This window comes from Ranitomeya imitator, chromosome 2, assembly GCF_032444005.1.
Source record: "Ranitomeya imitator isolate aRanImi1 chromosome 2, aRanImi1.pri, whole genome shotgun sequence".
NCBI lineage: Eukaryota > Metazoa > Chordata > Amphibia > Anura > Dendrobatidae > Ranitomeya > Ranitomeya imitator.
Window position 1 is genome coordinate 293,813,179 of NC_091283.1, and position 8,873 is coordinate 293,822,051.

Below are 8,873 nucleotides of genomic sequence, written 5' to 3' on the forward strand. Positions count from 1 at the left end.
TTTGTAGTTTGTTTGGGTATGTGCACACGTTGCAGATTTGGCCCTGCGGATCCGCAGTGGATTTGGCCCTGCGGATCCGCAGCAGTTTTCCATGCGGTGTACGGTACCATGTAAACCTATGGAAAACAAAATCCGCAGTGCACATGCTGCGGAAAATTCCGGCAGAAACGCAGCGGTTTATTTTCCGTAGCATGTCAATTATTTGTGCGGATTCCACAGCGTTTTACACCTATTCCATAATAGGAATCTGCAGGTGTAAAAACACAGGCGAATCCACACAAAATCCACAGGGAATTTATGTTAATGTTAACCCCTTTACCCCCAAGGGTGGTTTGCACGTTAATGACCAGGCCAATTTTTACAATTCTGACCACTGTCCCTTTATGAGGTTATAACTCTGGAACGCTTCAACGGATCCCAGTGATTCTGACATAGTTTTCTCGGGACATATTGTACTTCATGGTAGTGGTAAAAATTCTTTGATAGTACCTGCGTTTGTGAAAAAAACAGAAATTTGGCGAAAATTATGAAAATTACGCAATTTTCCAACTTTGAATTTTTATGCAATTAAATCACAGAGATATGTCACACAAAATATTTACTAAGTAACATTTCCCACATGTTTACTTTACATCAGCACAATTTTGGAACCAAAATTTTTTTTTGTTAGGGAGTTATAAGGGTTAAAATTTGACCAGCAATTTCTCATTTTTACAACACCATTTTTTTTTAGGGACCACATCTCATTTGAAGTCATTTTGAGGGGTCTATATGATAGAAAATACCCAAGTGTGACACCATTCTAAAAACTGCACCCCTCAAGGTGCTCAAAATCATATTCAAAAAGTTTATTAACCCTTCTGGTGCTTCACATGAATTTTTGGAATGTTTAAATAAAAATGAACATTTAACTTTTTTTCACAAAAAATTTACTTCAGCTCCAATTTGTTTTATTTTACCAAGGGTAACAGGAGAAATTGGACCCCAAAAGTTGTTGTACAATTTGTCCTGAGTACACCGATACCCCATATGTGGGGGTAAACCACTGTTTGGGCGAATGGGAGAGCTCAGAACGGAAGGAGCGCCGTTTGACTTTTCAATGCAAAATTGACAGGAATTGAGATGGGACACCATGTTGCGTTTGGAGAGCCACTGATGTGCCTAAACATTGAAACCCCCCACAAGTGACACCATTTTGGAAAGTAGATCCCCTAAGGAACTTATCTAGAAGGTGTGGTGAGCACTTTGACCCACCAAGTGCTTCACAGAAGTTTATAATGCAGAGCCGTAAAAATAAAACAAAAATTTTTTCCCACAAAAATTATTTTTTAGCCCCCAGTTTTGTATTTTCCCGAGGGTAACAGGAGAAATTGGACCCCAAAATTTGTTGTCCAATTTGTCCTGAGTGCGCTGATACCCCATATGTGGGGGGGGGGACCACTGTTTGGGCGCATGGGAGGGCTCGGAAGGGAAGGAGCTCCATTTGGAATGCAGACTTAGATGGAATGGTCTGCAGGTGTCACATTGCGTTTGCAGAGCCCCTAATGTACCTAAACAGTAGAAACCCCCCCACAAGTGACACCATTTTGGAAACTAGACCCCCTAAGGAACTCCTCTAGATGTGTTGTGAGAGCTTTAAACCCCCAAGTGTTTCACTACAGTTTGTAACGCAGAGCCGTGAAAATAAAAAATCTTTTTTTCCCACAAAAATTATTTTTTAGCCCCGTTTTGTATTTTCCCAAGGGTAACAGGAGAAATTGGACCCCAAAAGTTGTTGTCTTATTTGTCCTGAGTACGCTGATACCCCATATGTTGGGGTAAACCCCTGTTTGGTCACACGGGAGAGCTCGGAAGGGAAGGAGCACTGTTTTACTTTTTCAACGCAGAATTGGCTGGAATTGAGATCGGACGCCATGTCGCGTTTGGAGAGCCCCTGATGTGCCTAAACAGTGGAAACCCCTCAATTATAACTGAAACCCTAATCCAAACACACCCCTAACGCTAATCCCAACAGTAACCCTAACCACACCTCTAACCCTGACACACCCCTAACCCTAATCCTAACCCTATTCCCAACTGTAAATGTAATCTAAACCCTAACCGTAACTTTAGCCCCAACCCTAACCCTAACTTTAGCCCCAACCCTAACTGTAGCCCCAACCCTAGCCCTAACCCTAGCCCTAATGGGAAAATGGAAATAAATACATTTTTTTAAATTTTTCCCTAACTAAGGGGGTGATGAAGGGGGGTTTGATTTACTTTTATAGCGTTTTTTTTTAGCGGATTTTTATGATTGGCAGCCGTCACACACTGAAAGACGCTTTTTATTGCAAAAAATATTTTTTGCGTTACCACATTTTGAGAGCTATAATTTTTCCATATTTTGGTCCACAGAGTCATGTGAGGTCTTGTTTTTTGCGGGACGAGTTGACGATTTTATAGGTAACATTTTCGGGCACGTGACTTTTTTGATCGCTTTTTATTACGATTTTTGTGAGGCAGAATGACCAAAAACCAGCTATTAATGAATTTCTTTTGGGGGAGGCGTTTATACCGTTCCGTGTTTGGTAAAATTGATAAAGCAGTTTTATTCTTCGGGTCAGTACGATTACAGCGATACCTAATTTATATCATTTTTTTATGTTTTGGTGCTTTTATACGATAAAAACTATTTTATAGAAAAAATAATTATTTTTGCATCGCTTTATTCTCAGGACATTAACTTTTTTATTTTTTTGCTGACGATGCTGTATGGCGGCTCGTTTTTTGCGGGACAAGATGACGTTTTCAGCGGTATCATGGTTATTTATATCTGTGTAACACCCCTTGAGGGCTACCACAGTACACTGGGTGTTATGGAGGGGTCTCACCTCTCCAGGGCGCAGTGCCTCCACCCGAATCTTGATTGGAGTTCTCTCTCTGGGACTGCAGAAGGGCTATTATCTTCTGCCAGGGGCTGATTCGGGAAGCCCCTGCCACTCTCAGTGCACACTCACAGGGATCAGGAGTAAAACAGTTTAACAGGTTTATTGCTATGCAGCATAAATTAGATGGATTTAAAAGAATAACATGAAATACAAATAACTGTGCTCTGTCAAGGTCATATACACATCTCACTCTAATTCTACTACAACCCTGCAAGTATAACGTAGTAGGGTTTTTTGTTTGTTTCTTCTAGTTTAACTCAGTCCAAACGTTGGGGCCCAGTTGCCGCGGATGCAGGCGCGCAAATTAAAACAGTTGGTGCACTTAGACGAATATAACTGGCAATAGTCTGGGCTGTAATGTACTCACTGTAAATAACGCTGGTAGGACCACAAGTCTCAGAAAGTCACTCACGGCACGTCTCTAACGGTCGGATGGTTCTCTGGCCACCAGCTGGGGGCGACCGGATTCAGTCCTTTATACGGTGGGAGTGCAGGCAGAACTCTCCAAGTTCTTGATGCAACTTGCTCCAGAGGGTAAAATAAAGTCACACTCTCTCCAGCAACACGAGTATATCCGGGAGGACAGCAACCCTGCAGCATGGGGCCAGGCAAGTCCCCCATGCTCCGTCTCTCCCAACAAGATACCACGCTCTTTTCTTCCTCTGAATTCTTAGTTTCACTTTCTTCCCAGCTCCTGCCTCCAAGTCCCTCCTCCTCCAATCCAAGCTGTGTCATCTGACTCAAACAAGGATCCCTGGGAATTGTAGTCCAGGGGTCCTTGGGAATTGTAGTCCACTGCAGCTCAGAGGAAAATCTGCTAATGTCTGTAGGTCCTGGTATAACAGCAGCTGCAAAGCTCTTCTTAGTGTCTGTAAATCCCAGTATACCAGTAGCTGCCCTAACAGTTCCCAGTGCAGGTGTTACACTCTCCCCCTGGTGAGTCATTGAAAGTGTCCCATCACCACATGAGGACTCACCACCTGAAACATGAATGGGGGTTAAAGCATCCTGACTAACACCAAATTTACATGCACGCAAACCACCTCCTGGACACATAGGAGATACTGGGAAATAAGGCCAAACAGATTTTGAATTAAAGTGTATCAGCCGGGGGACCTCAGTGGTATGTCCCATTCTATCATAGGTCAGCATCATGGCTGGCCTAGTGTCCCGTTTGGGACGAGTGTGTACTGAGGGGGCCCCCTCCTCAGCTCCCGACTCTTGTCGGTCAAGAACGGGCTCCTCCAGGTGGATCTCTTCATTTAATAAATGTCCCTCTTCTCCTCCTCCGTTCTCACATAGGCCTCCAGGCAGACTGGGTGGATGGATAGGGTCTGCGAGTAATTTTCCCCCCCAACTTCCCAACACCACTGAGCTAACGTACGGAAGATGTTGGCATTTGTTCCCACTATGACAGGTGTTTGTCTCTCATCTGCCTCGGCCTCTGGGCAGATTAGCGCTATGATGGGTATCTCTATCCACTCCAACAACAGTCTCTGAGAATCGTAGCGTCACGGACACGTATCCTCTGTAGGGGTAGCTGTGCTCACTCAGTCCCCACACCACGAGTCCAGACAACGGTTTCAGAGGCACTTTGGATAAATATCTCTTATACCATCCTTCAAAGATGGTAGATACTTGAGACCCGCTATCCAGTAATACTGTGCAAGGTTGACCATTGATATATGCGGGGACATGTGGGGATGGTCCCACTAAACCTTCAGGCAGGGTTTTTGATGATGCACTATTAGATGGGGCGGTAGAGTAGGTCCTAGTTGCTGATGGGGGCTCAGTATGGGGTTCTACTGGCCCCCTTTCCCGTTTCCCGACTGCCTCTGAGGGTGATGGGGAAGCTGTGAAGAGTTCTTTCAGCTCCACCTCTTTGGACACTGACGAGCTATATGGCCTGGACTCCCACAGACGAAGCACCCTTCTGGTTTCCTACTCTCCACTCTACCAAGATCTTCTTTCTCTCTTCCTGAAACCAGTGTTTTCTGCTCGGCTACCTCCGCAACACTTTGAAGTCGCTGTATTGTCTTGGCCTGAGCACTTAACAGTTGTGTAATCTGCTCCCCCTGTTTCTCGATGACTTTCAACAGTTCTATGTGTCGGCAGTCGGCTTCTGGCTTCAAGGCAACAGTAGTCACCCGAGGGGATGCCTTCTCTCTTGCGGCCAAAATAACCTCCTCCTTCCGAACTTCCTTAAGCAACTCATGAAAAGATCCAGGAATCTTCTCTCTATCACAAGACCTCATCCGCTGGGCAATTGGATCATGAGTGAGAGCTCCTCTGAGTACTTGTTCCAGGCGACACTGATCAACTTCTTGAGGGCTGATGCCACCTTTAGCTACTATTCTATGAACCAGCTTATCTAGTCGGTATAAATAGTCGGACATCTTCTCATCTGGCTGTTGGTAGGTGGTACGGAGTTTAAAGAGTAGATCAGTAGCATCTTCAGGGGATCCAAAAGCATCTTCTAAAGCACTCATATAATCTTGATAAGTTGCCAGAGGCTTACTCCGCCAAGCAGCCTGCACCACCTCCATAGCAGTACCCTTCAAGCTCTCTACTATTCTCTGCCTCTTTACAGCATCAGTGCACTGCCACTCTTCTAGGCACTGTAAAGTGACATCCCTCCAAGTATCATATCCTTCTTCTCCAGTAGGGGTGGGGAGGGCACCCGAGAAAATTCTTAGACGACGGTAGTTCCCTTCTGGCTGCATCTTGGCAAACTGACAGACTAACTTTTCCATAGCTGTCATAAGCACATCAGTAGGGGCCGCTGTCTCTTCAGGACGGAATCTAGATGGAGTAGAAGGTGGAGATATACTAGTCTTTCTAGGTTGAGTGGTTGATTCCTGTTGCCGGGTCTCAACTTCGGACTCAGTAGGCCAAGTGATCTGCCATTGTCGACCATACTCTGAAGACACAACTACCATAGAGGGGAAGTATTCTTTCCTCAAGATCTGCCCGGTTGAAATCAGGGCTGTGGGTAACTGTCCCCCCTTTTCCTTCCGGCGATCAACCACTTTAGGGTGGGCAAGTTCAGTGAGTCGGTTAACTATTTTCAGTATCTCTTCATCAGACGCATCACAGAGCTCACCACTCACTGCAAAGCTTTGTTTGGTGGGAACATCCATCTCTTCACACCATAAATACACTTCTTGTTCTGTTAAAGTCTCCATAGTAAATACTCCTGTGTTAGTTCTAGATCTCAGCAGTGCGTCCACTGTAACACCCCTTTAGGGCTACCACGGTACACTGGGTGTTATGGGGGGTCTCACCTCTCCAGGGTGCAGTGCCTCCACCCGAATCTTGATTGGAGTTCTCTCTCTGGGACTGCAGAAGGGCTATTATCTTCTGCCAGGGGCTGATTCGGGAAGCCCCTGCCACTCTCAGTACACACTCACAGGGATCAGGAGTAAAACAGTTTAACAGGTTTATTGCTATGCAGCATAAATTAGATGGATTTAAAAGAATAACATGAAATACAAATAACTGTGCTCTGTCAAGGTCATATACACATCTCACTCTAATTCTACTTCAACCCTGCAAGTATAACGTAGTAGGGTTTTTTGTTTGTTTCTTCTAGTTTAACTCAGTCCAAACGTTGGGGCCCAGTTGCCGCGGATGCAGGCGCGCAAATTAAAACAGTTGGTGCACTTAGACGAATATAACTGGCAATAGTCTGGGCTGTAATGTACTCACTGTAAATAACGCTGGTAGGACCACAAGTCTCAGAAAGTCACTCACGGCACGTCTCTAACGGTCGGATGCAGGCTCGGACTGGCCCACCGGAGAACCGGAGGATTCTCCGGTGGGCCCAGGCACTGACACCTGCTGGCATACTTGCCAGCAGCTGCCTAGGGTCCCCACTGCTTCAAGGGCCCCCACTGCTCCAGGGGCCCCTAGCCAGTCAAGGGGGCCTGCTCTGTGTCAACCTAGCAGCAGCTGGAGACAGGATCCTGTCCCCGCTGCTAAAGCTAAATGAATATTCACGCTTCTCCACGCCCCTATGGGCGTGGAGAAGCGTGAATACCATTTCTCTTTAATAGCGGGCAGCGTTAGCCGCAGGGTGAGGCTAACGCTGCCTGCATGTAACGCCCCACCACCGCACCACACAAAGCACCGTCCGCACCACATACACAGGCATACAGTCAGACACACAGCGCAGTTCACCTCCTGGCAGTAGCAGCACATTCCGGCGTCCTGCTTCCCTGTGTGAGACAGCCCAGCTGGATGACGTCATCACCCAGCACGCTGTCTCACACAGAAAGCTGCCGGCGAGGAAGAGGCTGCAGGGAGGTGAGCAGTGCTGTGTGAGTGTGCCTGTTGGCTACCCAATCACACAGATGGGCACCATGTATCAGCCTGCAGCTGTACACACTGTTTGCTCCTCCATGCAACATTATGTCTCAATGCATAGTCATGGTGTCTGACATTACTATAGGAGGTTTGAATATATAAGGGGAACGGATCTGTGATCTGAGTTGTGTTAGGGGGTCTGGTCTGAGGTCTGATTATACACAGAGGTTTGATCTGGAGTATGAGATTAATATATGGGCCTAATTTGGGGTCTGACTATATTTAAGGGGCAGTGGTTTGGAGTCTGGCATTTATATATGGGCATAATATGGGGTGTGATAATATGGGGGGGTCTGGTCTATATTAATATAGGGGTTTGGTCTAGGGTCTTATAAAACATATGGGCTAAGACTATGATAATATTATAGAGGGTCCAATCTCTGGTATGAAAATATAGGGGGCCTGGACCGAGTTCTAAATATATTTAGGGGGCTAGTCTGGGGTTTGCTATTTATATAAGGGTCTGGGCTGAGATCTGAATTACCGTAAAGTGCTCATCTGGGGTCTGATTACATGACGATGGCCTAGTATAGGGGGTCTGGATACATAAAGGGCATGTGTGAGTGTGCCTGTGTCTGTGTGTGAGTGTGTCTGTGTGTGAGTGTGCCTGTGTGTGAGTGTGCCTGTGTGTGAGTGTGCCTGTGTGTGTGTGCCTGTGTGTGAGTGTGTCATGTGTGTGTGTGCCTGCGTGTGTGTTGGTGGGGAAGCACAATGATATTGGTGGGGGATGCAATAGTGCAGGCAATGATGGCGGTGGGGGGAGACAGTGATGGAGGTGATGGGCAATGATGGCGGTGGGGGGAGACAATGATGGAGGTGATGGGCAATGATGGAGGGGGGCAATGATGGTGAGGGGAGGCAACGAAGGAAGTGATGGGCAATGTTGGAGGTGATGGGCAATGATCGTGACAGGAGGCAATGATGGAGGCGATTGGGCAATGATGGTGGGGGAGGCAATGATGGAGGTTATGGGGAGGCAATGATGGAGATGATGGGCAATGATGGTGGTGGGGGAGACAATGATGGAGGTGATGGGCAATGATGGAGGTGATTAGACATTGATGGTGGTGGGGGAGGCAATGATGGTGGCGATAAGCAATGATGGTGGGGGAAGCAATGATGGAGGTGATGGGGAGGCAATGATGGAGATGATGGGCAATGATGGTGGTGGGGGAGACAATGATGGAGGTGATGGGCAATGATGGAGGTGATTAGGCATTGATGGTGGTGGGGGAGGCAATGATGGTGGGGGGAGGCAATGATGGTGGCGATAAGCAATGATGGTGGGGGAGGCAATGATGGAGGTGATGGGCAATGATGGCAGTGGGGGCAGGCAACGATGGAGGTGATGGGCAATGATGGTGGTGGGGGAGGCAATGATGTTAGGGGGAGGCAATGATGGAGGCAATAGGCAATGATGGTGGGGGTGGCAATGATGGAGGTGATGGGCAATGATGGCGGTGGGGCAGGCAATGATGGAGGTGATGGGCAATGATGGTGGTGGCAATGATGGAGGTGATGGGCAATGATGGTGGTGGGGGAGGCAATGATGGAGGTGGTGATGAGGACAATGAGGGGGTG